Source organism: Gossypium arboreum, chromosome 7 (assembly GCF_025698485.1).
Source record: "Gossypium arboreum isolate Shixiya-1 chromosome 7, ASM2569848v2, whole genome shotgun sequence".
In the NCBI taxonomy this organism is placed as follows: Eukaryota; Viridiplantae; Streptophyta; class Magnoliopsida; order Malvales; family Malvaceae; genus Gossypium; species Gossypium arboreum.
This window is the reverse complement of record NC_069076.1, coordinates 64,684,564-64,704,370: the sequence shown is the minus strand read 5'-3', so window position 1 is coordinate 64,704,370 and position 19,807 is coordinate 64,684,564. Positions and strand designations below refer to the sequence as shown.

The window sequence follows — 19,807 nt, the reverse complement described above, 5'->3', positions numbered from 1 at the left end:
CTTTTTCTACATGTTTGGGAAACATGGAGCGATATCGACACGGGCTAGCACATGAGTGTGTGGCCTACTCGTGTGGATCACATGGGCATGTGGCTTACCCGTGTGGATCTTGAAAAGTCTGATTTTGGCCTATTTTTTGCTCCTTTTGCTCCCAATGCTCTCCTAAGTATAGAAACATGAATTTAAAGGATTAGGAGCATCAAATTCACCGACTTACATCATTAATCATCCATAAACTCATTAAGAATGGGATTGAAATATGTTACATTTATGGTTTATCAGAGTGAATGACTCTGATGTGCCGAAAACTACTTTCCGAATGAGGTACAGACATTATGAGTTTTTTGGTTATGCCTTTCAGATTAAAAAAATGCACATGCTGTTTTTATGGATCTAATGAATCGGATATTTAGACCATATTTGGTTCGATTTGTAGTTGTATTTATAGATGAAATTTTGATCTATTCCCTGATGAATCTGAGCATGCTAAACATCTGAAAGTAGTGTTATAGACTTTGTGTGATAAGCAGTTGTATGCGAAGTTCAGTAAATGTGAGTTTTAGTTACGAGAAGTCAGTTTTCTGGGTCATATTGTGTCAGCATCAGGTATACGAGTCGGTTCGAGCAAAATTTCATCTATCTTAGATTGGAAGCCTCCAAGAAATGTATTCGAAGTCCATAGTTTTCTAGGACTTGCCGGTTATTATAGATGATTTGTGAAAGGCTTTCCAATGATTGCGACTTCGTTAATGAGATTGTTACAAAAAGATGTCAAGTTCAAATGGTCCAGAAAGTGTCAGAAAAGCTTTGATTAGTGAAAAGCACTATTGACTAAAGCTCTAGTGTTAGTACAATCAGAATCGGGTAAAGAATTTGTGATCTATAGTGATGCTTCGTTGAACAGTTTAGGTTATGTTTTAATGCAAGAAGACAAAGTTATTGCTTATGCCTCGAGACAATTAAAGTAGCATGGAAAGAATTACCCGACACATGATTTAGAATTAGCAGCTATCGCGTTTGCATTAAAGATTTGGCGCCAATATTTGTTCGGTGAGAAATTTCATGTTTACTCGGGTCATAAGAGCTTAAAGTATTTGATAACTCAGAAAGATTTGAATCTACGACAGAGAAGATGGTTAGAATTGTTAAAAGATTACGAGCTGGTGATAGACTACCATCTAGGAAAGGCCAATATTGTTGTTGATGCATTTAGCCATAAATCTTTGTTTGCTTTACATGTAATGAATACTCAATTGGTTTTATTTGATGACGGCTTGATTGTAGCTAAGTTGAAAGCGAGACCGTTGTTCTTACAATAGATTTGTGAAGCTCAGAAAGTTGATAATGAAATGTTAGCAAAATGAGCTCAGTGTGATTCGAACCTTGATTTAGAATTTCAAGTTGTTAATGATGATTGTTTGAGATTCAAAAGTCGAATATGTGTTCCAAAAAATTTAGAGTTAATTTAGATGATTTTGAATGAAGCTCATAGTAGTCGTTTATCTATACATTAGGGAAGCACGAAAATGTGTAATGATTTGAAACAACTCTCTTAGTGGCATGGTATGAAACATGATATCTCTAAACTTGTTTTGAAGTGTTTAATCTATTAGCAAGTCAAAGTTGAGCATCAGGTATCGTCTGAGTTATTACAGCCGATCATGATTTCCAAGTGGAAATGGGACATAATTACTATGGATTTTGTATCGAGTTTGCCCCTATCTCCAGGTAAGAAAAATGCAACTTGGGTTATAGTTGACAGATTGACAAAATTGGCTCATTTCATTCCTGTGCGCACGGATTACTCGCTTGATAAGTTAGCTGAATTATACATTTTTGAAATTGTGAGATTGCATGGGGTGCACTGTCTATTGTGTCAGATAGAGATCCGAGATTTACTTCGAGGTTTTGGAAGAAACTGAAAATGCTTTAGGTACAAAATTGTATTTCAGTACTACTTTTCACCTACAGACGGATGGTCAATCCAAGCGGATTATTTAGATACTCAAGGATATGTTGAAATGTTGCATTCTTGAGTTTGAAGGTTCGTGGGAACAGTATTTGCCATTGATTGAATTTGTGTATAATAATAGTTTTCAATCGAGCATTAAAGAGACTAAACAGAAAGTGAAAGTGATTCGTGAAAGTCTGAAAGCAGTGAACAGAAAGTGAAAGTGATTCATGAAAGTCTGAAAGCAGCGTCAAATGGTTAGAAATTAGGGATAAAGTGTTTTTGAAAGTATCTCCGTGGAAGAAAATACTTTGATTCGGCAGAAAAGGCAAATTGAGTCCGATGTTTATCGGACCGTTTGAGATTATTGAGCGTATTGGGCCAATTGCATATAGATTGTTATTGCCATCTAAGCTAGAAAAGATCCATAATGTGTTTCACGTTTCGATGTTTCGATGATACAGATCTGATCCCTCCCATGTGATTTCTCCGTCAGAAATAGAAATTCGGTCTGATATGACATACGAAGAAAAACTAATCAGAATATTAGCTCGCCAGGTTGAAGAATTGAGAAATAAGAAAATTTCTTTAGTGAAAGTCTTATGGCATAGACACAGGATTAAAGAAGCTACGTGGGAGCCCGAGAATGCTATGAGAGAGAAATATCCAAACTTATTCGCCGGTAAGATTTTTAGGGACGAAAATCCCTAAGGGGGAAGAGTTGTAATAGCCCGATTTAGACCCTAGTCAGAATAGTGGTTTTGAGACCACAAATCCAAGTCATAAAATTATTTTGATATTATTTTATGTGTTTACGACATGTGATAAGATATGTGTGAAAATTTTATCGTTTGTGTGCTCAATTTCATAAAATGACTTAATCGCGTAAAATTCAAAAGTAGCATGCTATATGTTAAATGTGCCTATTTGTTATGGTAGATTAAAAGTAAAGTCCTTATGTGGTTATTTGACCATTAAACAATGGATTTGACTATTATGGGCTTATGTTATATGGTTTTCTAATTAATTTATAAAGGGTAAAATTGGTATTTGATTATTAATGTTATATTAAATAAAACAAAGTCATCATATGCTTAAATTATCATCACTATCACCAAAAATCAAAAGAAAAGAAAAGACAAAAGTTCATTTAGGGATCGGCTATGGTTGATCTTAATTGATGTATGTATTTTGCTCAGTTTTTAATGATTTCTATGTTTTTGTGATTGTTTCTTAGTACTCTAGGTAGCCCATGCTTGAATTTGTGAATTTGATGATGATTTTGAGATATGCCATGAATGAATCCATGAGTTTTGTGTTGTTAATTGATGAAAAATGAAAGATATATGTTGGGTTAATATGTTTTGTGTTGGGGATTTTGATGAATTTGATTATTATGGGTTAATTTATGAAAATGAGAAATTAAAGGGTCAAAATGTGAAATAAGTGAAAGTTATGGGCTACTAGAGACTATATGAAAATTTAGCTAAGCATGAGAAATGTGAAATTATGTGTATTTTGTGATTTTATGAAATAGGGACTAAAATGTCAAAATGTGAAATTTTAGGGGCTAAAGTGTAAAATACCCTAATTGTGTGTTTTTGGATTGAAATGAATAAATGTGTGATTAATTTAGTGAAATCTAAATTTATATAGATCAAGAATGAAATAATTTGAAATTAGATCGGGGAAAATTGAAGGTTGTAGAATAATCGACTCATTTAGCCATTTTCATTTTCGAAGTAAGTTCATATGCAAATAAACTTTTTTAAATTGAATAATATATGTTCGATTGTTTTGGAAATGTATTGAATTGCTATGAGAGTTGAATAATTGAATCCAGGAAAGTATCGACAAAGTTACAACATCGAAAGCCCCGTATAAACCATAAGAATAGTATAAGATGCATATGTCATGACATAGGATTCCGAGGTGTGATATCGTGTAAAACCACATCTAGGACGTTGGCATCGATTTGTGATTTACGTGTAAGACCATGTTTGGGACATTAGCATCATATATGATTTCATGTAAGACCCTGTCTGGGATAGTGGCATCGATATTTGATTACATGTAAGACCACGCCTGGGACGTTGGCATTGTATGAGCTTTTCGAGCTATTGGAGTATCCTTATTGTTTCCAAACTTTTCAACGGGCATTATTGAGAAATAAGTGATCTACTGAATGTGTATTCGATTCAGGTACATACGTAAGGTATATGATATTTGGCAATGAGAGGTAAAAATGAATATGATCATTTGAGATGTGAACTATATGAAAATGTGATGTGTTTATAAGCAAGTGATTATGAACAAATGAGCTATATGAGAAATATGATCTTGTAATTGTGTTTTACCATGATTCATCTGAATAAATTGGTCTATAATTGTTTATGTGATAAGTTTATTTGTATATGGCTTACTAAGCTTTGGAAAGCTTACTTTGTGTGTTTTTCAATTGTTTTATAGGTTATCGAAGCTATCGCGAGCTCGGGGATGGTTAAGGATCATCATCACACTATCAAATGATAATTTGGTACTTTTAAAGTTTTAGATATTAATGTATGGCACGTATACGCTAGTGAGTAAATGATATGTTTTGTGTTATGATTATAGCCATGATATTTGGCTTATTTTTGGTTGGAAATGTTGTTACATTTTTAGCCTTACAAGTTGGCCTAAGTTATGTGCTTGGTAAGTTTATTATAGGATGTTTATAATGTCTTTTATGTTGGTTTGCATATGATAAGTTTTATGACATGAAATAGGTAATATGATGTTAATAAAATGCATTTGAGAATTATGCATACTTAATGATTTTTATATGTTGAAATGATACTATTTTAGTTGCTATGTGTGCTTTAGATTAGGGTGGCAAATTGGCTTTGCAAATGGCCTATTTTTGTCCACACGAGTAGAGACACGAGTGTGGGTCTCAGTTGTGTGTGACACACGGTCATGTTACACGGCTATGTGTTCCCTAGGGTAGTCTGACAATTAAAAGTCATTCTCGAGCATGGCCTAGACACACGGGCGTGTCTAGTGGCCATGTAAGGCACAAAACTTTGGCATATGGGTGTGTGTGGCCATTTCAAAGGGTACACGGGCTAGACACACGGGCATGTGGTCGGCCATGTGACCCAAGTTAGTTTTAAGCATGGCTTTAACACATGAGCGTGTCCTTGGCCGTGTGGTACAAGTCAATATGTATGCACTGTTTTTACACGACCTATGACATAGGCGTGTTTGGTAACTGTGTGAGTTACGTGGCCTTCTCACACGGGCATGTGATCTATGAATGCAAAATTTTTTTTATTACTCAGAAACTTTTATATGTGATCGGTTTAGTTCTAAACCACTCTTAAGTATGTTTTAAGGTTTCGTATAACTTTGTAAGGGATAATGCGAATGTTTGTGAATAGTTTACGATAATGTATGCATAAATGTATGTGAATGACGTGTAATATTCAGTAATACCTTGTAACATTATTCCAGCGACGGATACGGGTTAGGGGTGTTATAGATGCATTACGATTGAAGCTGTTTTCATATTCACTAAGGGATAGAGCTCGAGCCTGGTTGAACTCATTGCCACCAAATTCAATTTCCACATGGCAAGAGTTAGCAAAAAGATTCCTCATGAAATATTTCCTGTCTAGCAAGAATTCCAAGTTGAGGAACAGTATCACTTCTTTCCAACAAATAGATGATGAGTTCTTGTATGAGGCATGGGAAAGGTACAAAGATTTATTATAGAGGTGCCCTCATCATGGAATCCCACATTGCATCCAACTTGAGGCATTTTATAATGGTCTCAATGCTCACACGAGGATGGTAGTGGACGCTTCTACTAACGGTGCTCTCCTTTCTAAGTCTTATAATAATGCTTATGGAATCATTGAGAGGATTACCAGCAACAATTATCAATGGCCAACCAATTGAGTAGCGCCAGGAAGATGAGTTGCTAGAATACATGAAGTAGACGCTCTTACTTCACTCGCATATTAGGTATCATCGATATCCTTAATGTTAAAAAATATTACTACTAATGGGTCTAATAGTTTTGCAGCACAACCACCAAATCAATTTGAAAGTATAGCCTGTGTCTATTATGGGGAAGGAAATTTGTTTGAAGAATGTCCATCGAACCCAGAATCCGTGTATTACATGGGTAACTAAAACCAAAATCGAGGAAGGCAAGGACTACATTCTAATTTCTATAACCCATCGTGGCAAAATCACCCCAATTTTTCCTAGAGTAACCAAGGGGCTGGAACCAGTAACACGTACACCCAACCTAGTCTAACCCAGCCGCCTAGTTTTCCCCAACAAGTTTAGATATCAGTTCAAGTTAAGTCATCCAATAGCTTAGAGAATTTATTGAAGGCATATATGGCGAAAAACGACGCCACTCTAAGGAATTTGGAGAATCAAGTAGGCCAGCTTGCTACTGAACTCAGGAATCGATCACAAGGTGCTTTACCTAGTGATACAGAGAATCCGAGGAATTCGGGGCAGGAGCATTGCAAAGTATTGACATTGAGGAGTGGAAAGACAGTAGAGCCCAACCCCATCGAAGCTGAAAAGAAGCAAGTTGACACTCCAAATTCAGAGGAAGTTCAACCGAGTCTTGAAATTCCAGTTTCACAAGAACTAGAATTTATAAAACCCGCTAATTTTGATCAACTAATAACTCCGTTAGATGCAGAATTGCCACAGAAGACGAATCAACCAGTTTCAGTAAAGAAACCACCACCACCACCCTACCCTCACAGACTTCAAAAGTAGAAGTAGAAAATTCAATTCAAGAAGTTCCTAGATGTACTCAAGCAACTTCATATTAACATCCCGTTTGTTGAATCACTTAAGCAAATGCCAAACTACAACAAATTCATGAAGGATATCCTATCCAAAAAACGAAGACATGGAGAATTTGAGATGGTAGCTCTAATGAAGGAATGCAGTGCATATCTTCAAGACAAACTACCCCCAAAATTGAAGGATCATGGATGTTTTACCATCCCTTGCAACATTGGCGCAACATATTGTGGTAAGGCATTATGTGACTTAGGTGCGAGTATTAACTTGATGTCTATGTCAATATTTAGGAAGTTGGGGATAGGTGAAGTTAGACTAACTACGGTTACAGTTCAATTAGCGGATCGATCCTTAGTACATCTAGAAGGAAAAATTGAGGATGTATTGGTACGTGTAGATGAATTTATCTTCCTTGCTGATTTTGTTATTCTAGACTTTGAAGCAGACAAAGAAGTGCCAATTATCTTAGGAAGACCGTTCTTAGCAACTGGAAGAACCCTTATTAGTGTATAGAATGGTGAGCTTACTATGCATGTTTAGGATGATCAGGTAACATTTAAAGTTTTTAAGTCTATGCGATTTCTTGACACAATTGATGATTGTTCTACAGTATCCGATTTAGAGGATTTAATAGTGGAGAAGGAGCTCAACTATGTTGAGGATCCGTTGGAACAAATTTTTACATCAGATCTTCCGAATGATGAAGAGAATGATGAATACTTAGTGTTGTTAGAAGCTAATCAAAAGGGATTTAATCTGCAATCAAGTTCTAAATCTTTGGATTTAGAGAAAAAGGATTATGCCCAACCAAAAGCATCAATCGAGGAGCCATCTAAATTAGAACTCAAGGTACTACCTTTACATTTAAAATATGTTTATTTAGGTAACGCTTCTACTTTGCGTGTGATTGTTTCAGCAAAATTAACTAGTGAGCAAGAAGAGAAACTTATCCTGGTGTTGAAAAAATTCAAAAAGGCTATCGGACGGACCATAACCGATATTCGCAGAACTAGTCCATCTGTATGCATGCATAAGATTATCCTGGAAGATGGCGAAAAAGGGACGATTGATGAAAAATGAAGACAAAAGCCCATCATGAAAGAAATCATCAAGTGGTTAGATGTAGGTATAATCTACCCCATTTCAGACAGTTCATGTGTAAGTCTGGTCCAGTGCGTGCCAAAGAAATGAGGTATCATGGTCATTGAAAACAAGAATAATGAGTTGATACTGACTAGAACAGTTACGGGATGGAGAATTTACATCAATTTTCGGAAGCTGAACAAGGCGATAAGGAAAGATCACTTTCCTTTGTCGTTTTTAGACCAGATGCTGGATAGACTAGCAACGCGAGACTATTACTATTTTCTCAATGGATACTCGGGGTCTAATCAGATTACAGTAGCATCGGAAGATCAACACAAGACAACATTCACCTGCCCTTACAGTAAATTTGCATTTAGGCGCATGTCATTTGGCTTATGTAATGCACTTACTACATTTCAAAAATGTGTGATGTCTATTTTTACTGACATGGTTGAGAAGTATTTGAAAGTTTTTATGGATGATTTTTCAGTATTTGGAGATACATAGGATGATTGCCTAGCCAATCTAGCTAAGGTACTAAGGCGATGTCAAGAAATAAACCTAGTACTCAACTGGGAAAAGTGTCATTTCATGGTATGAGAAGGGATTGTTCTAGGGCATTGGATAACAAGACATGGAATAGAGGTTGATAGAGAAAAGGTAGATGTTATTGAGAAACTCTGTGACAGCCCAAAATTGACCCTAGTCGGAAGATGGTCTCGGGACCACAAAACCGAGGCATAAAAATAATTAAAAATTTATTTTGATGCCTATAATATGTGTGTGCTCATGTATGACATTTTATGATGATTGATTTAGTGTTATAAGGGTGAATTCCACAAGAAAGGACTTAGTAATGAACTTTGAAAGTATGATAGGAAATGTGTGATGACTAATTAAAGCATGCATGCAAAATAATGGACTGGCATGTCAAATTCCCCTTTTATAGGTGGTGGCGGCCATGATAAGGAGGATGGGCTAAACATGTCATGAAACATGTTTTGTTGGTGCATTAGGGTGAAATAATAAACAAAGGTGTATGGGTGATAAAAAATGAAAAAAAAATGTGTGTGAGTGTGGTAATCCCCCATTGCCGTGAGTTGTAGAGAAGGAAAGAAAAAATTTTGTTCATCCTTTCTTTGAGCCAAAACTAAGGAAGAAGGAGGATTTTGCTTCATGCTTGGTTTGGAAGAGATCTAGAAGGAGATTTGGCTAAGTTTGCATCAAGATTAAGGTATGTATGAGGTTGTGTTAGGAGTTTCATGCATGCTTTGGTTGCTAACTTGATGTGCATGTTAGCCATGGCTCAAATCTTTGTTAAGCCATGGAAATGGTATTTGGCCAAAGTTGTTATGGTGATAAAGCCATTGCATGCTAAGTGTGAAGCTTGATGATGATGCATGCAATGATGGATTGTCTACTCTTGAGTAAGATTTTGAGTTTTCTCTTTGTTTTATCATGATTGAAATTGAAAAGGAGCATGATTGTCATATTCGCCATGATGCATTCTTGAGCATGATTCATGCTTCTTGCATGTTAGTTAAAATTTGTGTTTTGGATGGCTATGGACACCTTGAAAATTCGCCATGCTCATATATGCATATATATGATTGCACATTATGTTTGGTTATGAACTAAGTGATGAATATATTGGTTTAAAGAAGAAAATGTGGAAGAATGCTTGTGAAATTGCAAGCACAATTCGCCTAGCACACATATAAGTGCTTGATGCTATATTATAAGTTTTGAGCCACAATGTGCAAAGCATTAATTAGTAAATTGCATGCTGTTTTTGTGAGGTATTATGCAAAATTGACCTCAACATGTACATGAATATTCGCCTTGGGTAGCCTATTGAAGGCCTTAGCATTTCCTTGATGCTCAAATAAATTGTATTGAATTGCTTGATGTAGTATAAAATGTGCATGACCATTGTGTATTCAAGCTAAAGAGTGGCCATATGACCATTTAAAATCCTTGTCATATTCGCCATAAGCAAGCACAATGAGGTTTTAATAAATTGAATTTGTTTGAATTAGCTCAAGAGCTAAGAGGGCCACAATTGGACAAGGGAAGGAAAAGGTGATCGAATAGCCGAAAAAGCCGTTCGACAACATCCGAGGTAAGTCCTCAAGAAGTGACCTTACTTGAATTATGTAAGATGAAACATGGATGTGTATGATTATTGATCATGTGTGTATGAGTATTTGAATTCCACCGGGCTAAGTCCCGGAAGGCGAATATGCTAATGATTATAATTGTGTTTGAGCCTTAGTAACGAAAATGAAATATGTATGTCCAATGATTATTGATGTATGTGTGCATGAGAAATTGAATGATATCCGGGCTAAGCCTCAAGACAATTATGCTGAAATTTATATCCGGGTTAAGACCAAGGCAATTGTGCTAGTAGCTATATCCGGGCTAAGACCAAGGCATTCGTGCAAGTTGTTAAATCCGGGCTAAGACCAAGGCATTTGTGCAAATCGTGATATCCGGTAAAGTCCCGTGAGGCCTTGGTGCGGGTTACCATAACCGGGCTATGTCCCAAGGCGATTGAACGAGTACCGACATCCGGATAAACTCGAAGGTATGTGATTTGAAAATTATGAGCTTGCTGGAAAATTTCAGCTAATGCACTTGTGAAATTTCCCAATGATAAGGTAAGTGCGGTGTGTGCTTATGGCGCTAGGAGTAAGAGCGATGAATATCCGCTCCTATGATGGAGCGAGTTATCGGCCTTAATGAAGCCGTTATTTGTGTATGAACATAAGAGTTGGGATGGTGAAGTAAGTATGATTATGCGAATGTGCATTAATGAAATGATGCATTTAACTATGTGAATGTATTGCTGTAATTAGAGTTGATTATATTCCTTGAGACTTACTAAGCATAAAATGCTTACTCGCCGCTTTGGCTCTCGTTTTCTAGATTTCGCTCGATAGCAATCGGATTCGGGATCGTTGAAGTCGAAGTCATCCACACTATCAAGCCTCCATTTTGGTATAAATTTTGGTTGAACTTGAGATGGCATGTATAGGACTACCTCTTGTTTGTTAAATATGTTGTAATGTAAGTATGTACGGCCATGCGAAAATGGCTCGAAAAGGAAGCATGAACTTAGACTAATTGTGGTTTGTATGTATATATTTGGTGTCATGATGTGGCTATGGATTGAAATGGGAATGTTGGTCATATGATCAGCCATTGGCATGGTTAAAATGATCATATATGAACCTATGTATGGCAAGACTAGTTGGTTCATGGAGACTACCAAATAGGTAAGACCTACCTTAAAACAGATGCTGCCAGCTGCAGTGGCGTGAATGTGAAAAATCACCAAAATTCATAGGAATGGAATTAAATAGTGAATAAGCTATGTAAATGAACCTTGATGAGTCTATTTTCTTATGGAAGAAACGAAATGGTCATAGGAGTTACAGGTTAAGAGATATTAAAGCTATTGTGAGACAGGGCCAGAATGGTTTCTGGGTTCCCTGTCGCAACTTTAAAATTTACTATAAGTTATCCAGAAAGAATTAGGCGACATACCTTATATGTACAGATTCCATTTTGAGTCTAGTTTCATTTGAAACAAACGGCACCAGCATTAAAGCCCTGTACAGAGAGATATTCAAGTTATACCGAGCGAAGGTCAGAGCAGTCGATCCCTGTAACATGGGTGACTTTAACTAATAAACTGTACTAGTTGGCCCGACCAAAATTCTAGAAATAAATCCATGGATGGATATATGAGTCTAAATTCAGGAAAATTTACGAAACCAGTTTCGAGTTGTGAAACTCGAGATATGATTTTAAGACGACGGTGATGCAGTCTTCCAGCCTGACTGGAAATGTCAAATTGGTGGGCAAACCATGTGAACTTGGCTTGTTAACCCTCGTGTCCGACACCGCAATGGTCTCGGGTTCAGGGTGTTACAATTTTATTGGTATCGAGCCACGGTTTAGTCGATTCTAGGACTACCGTGATGTGTTTGGGGTCTAGCTATACATGCCATTAAATGATGAATCGATAGTGTGGGGATTTCGACAATTTGACTTTGTGTTTGTTATTAGCAATGGATCCCGATCCCAACCGAAGCGATAGCTGATGGTGTGGAGAGTGTGGCGCTGCTCCCACGCAAGGGACAGCGCCGGCGGACTCTCAACCTATGGCCAGCAATCCTAATGACGAGGCTAGGCAAGCCTTTTATAGTGTGATGAACGAATGGTTCAATCAATACATTTGAACCAACACTACTGTTCCACAACCTCCGTTCCCGACAAATGCAACCAAGACCTACAATACCTCCGGTGATGACCAAATAAGGTCAAGTAAGCCCCATCGATAGGATTCAAAACACGGGCCATTGAATTTAAGGCTACGGATGATGATGATGCCGAAGCGAGCTGAATTTTGGTTAGATAACACTATCCGGGTGCTTGATGAGCTATCCTGTACACCCGATGAGTGCTTAAAGTGTACCATCTCCTTGCTATGCGAGTCCGCCTACTATTGGTGGAGTACTCTGACTTCTGTGGTGCCTAGAGAGCAAGTGACTTGGGAATTCTTTCAAACCGAGTTCAAAAAAGTATATCACCGAGATTTATCGACCAAAAGTGGAGGGAATTTCTTGATCTTAAGCAAGGTTCTATGTCCGTTATCGACTCACGAACGAAAGTTTGTGAGGCTTAGCAGACGCGAGAATGCATTTCGTCCAAGCTATTATGTAAACGCTTCGAGGATGGGCTGAATGATGATATAAGGATGTTTGTTGGCATTCTCGAGATACGAGAGTTCGAGCACTCGTTGAGCGAGCTTGTAAAGTCAAGAGCTTAGAAAGGAGAAACAAAAAGCTGATGTGGGAACCGGAGAATTCGAAGAGGTCCTCGGAAAGTCTCTTCAACAAGCATCGAAGGATTTCGAGATGATGCGAGCCGGTCTAGAGGCGTTTGGGCTTTTCTAGACGAGGACGCGATCGACCCTGTGACCACACGAGTCACTTCGATCGCTGTGGTGGAAATGATCGCCGAGAGAGGCGGAGTGTCAACATTGTGGCAAATGGCATTCGGGAGCTGTTGGTTTCGTGATCACTCCCGCTATAAGTGTGGATCGGCCGACCACTTTAGGAAGGATTGCCCGAGGATGCTTGAGCAGAATGTGAGTCGAGTGGAAACTCGGGTACTACCGCTGCTCGAGGTAGGCCACCTAGAAATATGGGCAATGTCATTGGCGGTCGAGAGGATCTAGAGATGCTACCATCAGATCTCGAGGCTCGTGCTCTGCGAGGACTTATGCCATACGCACGCGAGGATCTGCCTCTCCGGATGTCATTACGGTACTTTCACTCTTTTCAATACAAATGTGATTGCTTTGATTGACCCTGGTTCTACTCATTCATATATATGTGAAACCTTAGCATCCGAGAAGACTTGCCTATCGAAGTTCATCGAGTTTGTAATTCGGTATCAAACCCCTTGGGTCATTACGTGCTTGTCAACAAAGTGTGCAAGAAAAGTCCCCTAGTGTTCCGAGGTTCTTGTTTCCCGCGAACTTGATGCTTTTGCCGTTCGATGAGTTCGATGTTATTCTTGGTCCGGATTGGTTGACCATGCACGATGCGGTTGTAAATTGAAAGAGCAAGACTATCGATTTGAGGAGCTCGAATAACAAGATAATCTGGGTTGAGTCTACGGACTTAAAGGAGTTGCCGGTGTAATATCGCGATGTTGGCCCGTAAATATGTAAGAAAAGGGGGCGAAGCGTACCTTGCGTACGTGTTCGATGACAAGGAATCAGAAAAGAAACCCGAATCTGTGCCCGTGGTTTGTGAATACCCGGATGTTTTCCCCGAAGAATTGCCGGGCTTACCACCTGTTCGGGAAGTAGAATTTGGCATCGAATTGGTACCTGGTACCATTCCAATTTCGATAGCTCCGTATCGTATGGCATTAACGGAGTTAAAGGAATTGAAGGTCCAATTGCAAGAATTGACGGATAGAGGTTTCGCCGACCGAAGTTTTTTCTCCATGGGCGCGCAAAGATTGTTTGTGAAAAGAAGGACGGAAGCATGAGGTTGTGCATCGACTATCGTCAACTCAATAAAGTGACGATAAAGAATAAATATCTGTTGCCACTAATTGACGATTTGTTTGATCAATTAAAGGGAGCCTCGGTGTTTTCAAAGATAGATTTAAGGTCGGGGTACTATCAGTTGAGGGTCCAAGAATCGGACATACCCAAAACCGCTTTTAGAACGAAGTACGGTCACTACGAATTCTTGGTGATGCCGTTGGGGCTCACTAATGCCCTACGGTGTTTATGGATTTAATGAATAGAATTTTCGGACCATACTTGGATCGGTTCAGTAGTTGTATTTATCGATGACATTTAGGTCAATTCGAGAGATGAAACTGAACACCTGAGGCTAGTGTTGCAAATCTTACGAGATAAGCAGTTATACGCAAAGTTCGGTAAATGTGAATTTTGGCTGAAAGAGGTTAGTTTTTTTGGGGCACGTGGTGTCCGTGATCGGTGTCGGTGGACCCGAACAAAATTTCGGCCATAGTCAATTGGAAACCTCCAAGGAATGTTACCGAAGTTAGGAGCTTTTTGGGGCTTGCCGGATACTATCGACGATTTGTGAAAGGTTTTTCGATGATAGCTGCGTCGATGACGAAACTACTCCAAAAAGATGTTGAGTTCGAGTGGTGAACATTTGTCAAGAAAGTTTCGATCGACTAAAACTTGTTTAACCGAGGCCCAGTGCTAGTACAGTGAGTCCGGTAAAGAGTTTGTCATATCTGATGACGCATCCTTGCTTGGGTTAGGTTGTGTGTTGATGCAAGAAGGTCGAGTTGTGGCTTACGCGTCGAGACAACTAAAGCCGCATGAGAGAAACTATCCGACCCATGACCTTGAACTAGCGACCATAGTGTTCGCCTTGAAGATATGGCGGCATTACTTGTTTGGAGAAAGGTGTCATATTTATTCGGACCACAAGAGTCTAAAATATTTGATGACTCGTAAAGATTTAAACCTGCGACAAAGACGTTGGCTTGAGTTGTTGAAAGACTATGAACTCAAAGATTGATTATCACCCGGAAAGGCCAACGTGGTGGCCGATGCTTTAAGTCGCAAGGCCTTTATGCGCTTTGAGAGCGATGGATGCTCATTTATCCGTTTCACCCGAGGAGGTGCTAGTAGTCGAATTAGAGGCCAAACCATTATTGATTCATCAAATACTTGAATCTCAAAAGGTCGACGTGAATTGGTCGCTAAGCGAGCGAATGTGTTTCGGATGAAGAATCGAATTTGATTGACGACAATGACCGCTTGACGTTCAAGGGTCGATTATGTATTCCAAGGATTGAACTTGTTTCGATGATTTTGAGCGAGGCTCACAAGAGTCGAATGTCAATCCACCGGGTAGTACTAAAATGTACAATGACACAAACGCCAATTTTGGTGGCCCGATATGAAATAAGACATTTCGAATTTGTTTCAAGGTGTCGATATGTCAACAAGTGAAAGCGGAACATCAAGTGCCATCGGGATTACTTGACCAATCATGATACACGAATAGAAATGGGATCGAGTGACAATGGATTTTATATCCGGATTACCGGTTGTCGGCAAGTAAGAAAGATGCGATTTGGGTCATTGTTGATAGATCGACCAAGTCCGCTCATTTTATCCTGTCGCGACGGATTTTTCACTCGATAAATTGGCGTAATTTATCGTCTCCCAAATTATTCGATTGAATGGGGTGCCTATTTCTATCGTGTCGGATAGAGACCCAAGATTACATCGCGATTTTGGAAAAAAATTGCAAGAGGCTTTGGGTACCAAGTTGCATTTCAAAGACCGCCTTTCACCCCCAAACCGATGGTCAATCCGAGCGGATAATTGAGATACTTGAGGATATGTTAAGATGTTGCGTCCTCGAGTTTAGTGGTTCATGGGAACGGTATTTGCCGTTGATTGAATTTGCTTACAACAACGACTTTCAATCAAGTATTAAGATGGCACCCTACGAGGCCTTGTATGGTCGTAAATGCCGACGCCATTGTTTTGACCGAGCTCGGTGAAAGCAAGATTTTCGGGTGGATTTGATTAGGGATCTTTGAGAAGTGAAAGTAATCCGTGAAAGTCGAAGATAGCCTCCGATCGTCGAAGTCGACGCGGACTGAAGCGTAAGGATATCGAGTATCGGTGGGTGATAAAGTGTTTCTCAAGGTATCGCCTTGGAAAAAGATACTCGATTCTACCGTAAGGGCAAGTTGAGCTCGAGGTTCGTTGGGCCATATGAGATATCCGAAGCGAGTCGATCCGGTGGCATATCGTTTGATTTTGCCCCGAACTCGAAAAGGTTCACGATGTCTTTCACGTTCGATGCTTCGACGCTATAGATCCGATCCATCGCACGTGATTAGTCCATCGAAATTGAAATTCAAGCTAATATGAGTTATGAGGAAGAACCGATTCGTATCCTATCACGAAGTGAAAGAGTTGTGAAACAAGCGGGTTCCGCTAGTAAAAGTGTTATGGCTCAAGCACGGGATAGAAGAAGCTACTTGGGAGACCGAGAACTCTATGAAAGAGCGATATCCAAACCTATTTACGGTAAGATTTTCGGGGACGAAAATTTCTTAAGTGGGGAGAGTTGTGACACCCAAAATTGACCCTAGTCGGAAGGTGGTCTCGGGACCACAAAACCGAGGCATAAAAATAATTAAAATTTATTTTGATGCCTATAATATGTGTGTGCTCATGTATGACATTTTATGATGATTGATTTAGTGTTATAAGGGTGAATTCCACAAGAAAGGACTTAGTAATGAACTTTGAAAGTATGATAGGAAATGTGTGATGACTAATTAAAGCATGCATGCAAAATAATGGATGGCATGTCAAATTCCCCCTTTATAGGTGGTGGCGGCCATGATAAGGAGGATGGGCTAAACATGTCATGAAACATGTTTTGTTGGTGCATTAGGGTGAAATAATAAACAAAGGTGTATGGGTGATAAAAAATGAAAAAAAAATGTGTGTGAGTGTGGTAATCCCCCATTGCCGTGAGTTGTAGAGAAGGAAAGAAAAAATTTTGTTCATCCTTTCTTTGAGCCAAAACTAAGGAAGAAGGAGGATTTTTGCTTCATGCTTGGTTTGGAAGAGATCTAGAAGGAGATTTGGCTAAGTTTGCATCAAGATTAAGGTATGTATGAGGTTGTGTTAGGAGTTTCATGCATGCTTTGGTTGCTAACTTGATGTGCATGTTAGCCATGGCTCAAATCTTTGTTAAGCCATGGAAATGGTATTTGGCCAAAGTTGTTATGGTGATAAAGCCATTGCATGCTAAGTGTGAAGCTTGATGATGATGCATGCAATGATGGATTGTCTACTCTTGAGTAAGATTTTGAGTTTTCTCTTTGTTTTATCATGATTGAAATTGAAAAGGAGCATGATTGTCATATTCGCCATGATGCATTCTTGAGCATGATTCATGCTTCTTGCATGTTAGTTAAAATTTGTGTTTTGGATGGCTATGGACACCTTGAAAATTCGGCCATGCTCATATATGCATATATATGATTGCACATTATGTTTGGTTATGAACTAAGTGATGAATATATTGGTTTAAAGAAGAAAATGTGGAAGAATGCTTGTGAAATTGCAAGCACAATTCGCCTAGCACACATATAAGTGCTTGATGCTATATTATAAGTTTTGAGCCACAATGTGCAAAGCATTAATTAGTAAATTGCATGCTGTTTTTGTGAGGTATTAGTGCAAAATTGACCTCAACATGTACATGAATATTCGCCTTGGGTAGCCTATTGAAGGCCTTAGCATTTCCTTGATGCTCAAATAAATTGTATTGAATTGCTTGATGTAGTATAAAATGTGCATGACCATTGTGTATTCAAGCTAAAGAGTGGCCATATGACCATTTAAAATCCTTGTCATATTCGCCATAAGCAAGCACAATGAGGTTTTAATAAATTGAATTTGTTTGAATTAGCTCAAGAGCTAAGAGGGCCACAATTGGACAAGGGAAGGAAAAGGTGATCGAATAGCCGAAAAAGCCGTTCGACAACATCCGAGGTAAGTCCTCAAGAAGTGACCTTACTTGAATTATGTAAGATGAAACATGGATGTGTATGATTATTGATCATGTGTGTATGAGTATTTGAATTCCACGGGCTAAGTCCCAAGGCGAATATGCTAATGATTATAATTGTGTTTGAGCCTTAGTAACGAAAATGAAATATGTATGTCCAATGATTATTGATGTATGTGTGCATGAGAAATTGAATGATATCGGGCTAAGCCTCAAGACAATTATGCTGAAATTTATATCCGGGTTAAGACCAAGGCAATTGTGCTAGTAGCTATATCGGGCTAAGACCAAGGCATTCGTGCAAGTTGTTAAATCCGGGCTAAGACCAAGGCATTTGTGCAAATCGTGATATCCGGGTAAAGTCCCGTGAGGCCTTGGTGCGGGTTACCATAACCGGGCTATGTCCCAAGGCGATTGAACGAAAATCGACATCCGGATAAACTCGAAGGTATGTGATTTGAAAATTATGAGCTTGCTGGAAAATTTCAGCTAATGCACTTGTGAAATTTCCCAATGATAAGGTAAGTGCGGTGTGTGCTTTGCGCGCTAGGAGTAAGAGCGTATGAATATCCGCTCCTATGATGGAGCGAGTTATCGGCCTTAATGAAGCCGTTATTTGTGTATGAACATAAGAGTTGGGATGGTGAAGTAAGTATGATTATGCGAATGTGCATTAATGAAATGATGCATTTAACTATGTGAATGTATTGCTGTAATTAGAGTTGATTATATTCCTTGAGACTTACTAAGCATAAAAATGCTTACTCACCGCTTTGGCTCTCGGTTTTCTAGATTTCGCTCGATAGCAATCGGATTCGGGATCGTTGAAGTCAAGTCATCCACACTATCAAGCCTCCATTTTGGTATAAATTTTGGTTGAACTTGAGATGGCATGTATATGACTACCTCTTGTTTGTTAAATATGTTGTAATGTAAGTATGTACGGCCATGCGAAAATGGCTCGAAAAGGAAGCATGAACTTAGACTAATTGTGGTTTGTATGTATATATTTGGTGTCATGATGTGGCTATGGATTGAAATGGGAATGTTGGTCATATGATCAGCCATTGGCATGGTTAAAATGATCATATATGAACCTATGTATGGCAAGACTAGTTGGTTCATGGAGACTACCAAATAGGTAAGACCTACCTTAAAAACAGATGCTGCCAGCTGCAGTGGCGTGAATGTGAAAAATCACCAAAATTCATAGGAATGGAATTAAATAGTGAATAAGCTATGTAAATGAACCTTGATGAGTCTATTTTCTTATGGAAGAAACGAAATGGTCATAGGAGTTACAGGTTAAGAGATATTAAAGCTATTGTGAGACAGGGCCAGAATGGTTTCTGGGTTCCCTGTCGCAACTTTAAAAATTTACTATAAGTTATCCAGAAATAATTAGGCGACATACCTTATATGTACAGATTCCATTTTGAGTCTAGGTTCATTTGAAACAAACGGCACCAGCATTAAAGCCCTGTACAGAGAGATATTCAAGTTATACCTGAAGGTCGAGCAATCGATCCTCGTAACATGGGTGACTTTAACTAATAAACTGTACTAGTTGGCCCGACCAGTTTCCGAGTTGTGAAACTCGAGATATGATTTTTAAGGCGACGGTGATGCAGTCTTCCAGCCTGACTGGAAATGTCAAATTGGTGGGCAAACCATGTGAACTTGGCTTGTTAACCCCTCGTGTCCGACACCGGCAATGGTCTCGGGTTCGGGGTGTTACAAACTCCCACTTCCAACATTTTTAAAGGGTGTTAAGAGCTTTTTGGGCCAGGATGATTTCTATCGAAGATCTATCAAGGACTTTTCCAAA

At 38.8% G+C, this 19,807-nt stretch overlaps 1 non-coding gene across 1 annotated transcript; it reads right to left on the bottom strand.

Moving 5' to 3' along the window:
* Positions 1-5,620: 5,620 nt before the first annotated feature.
* LOC128295820 (small nucleolar RNA R71) lies at positions 5,621-5,727 on the bottom strand. The gene has a single exon (XR_008286369.1). It is a non-coding gene; the product is annotated as a small nucleolar RNA R71 (small nucleolar RNA).
* Between the last annotated feature and the right edge of the window lie 14,080 nt (positions 5,728-19,807).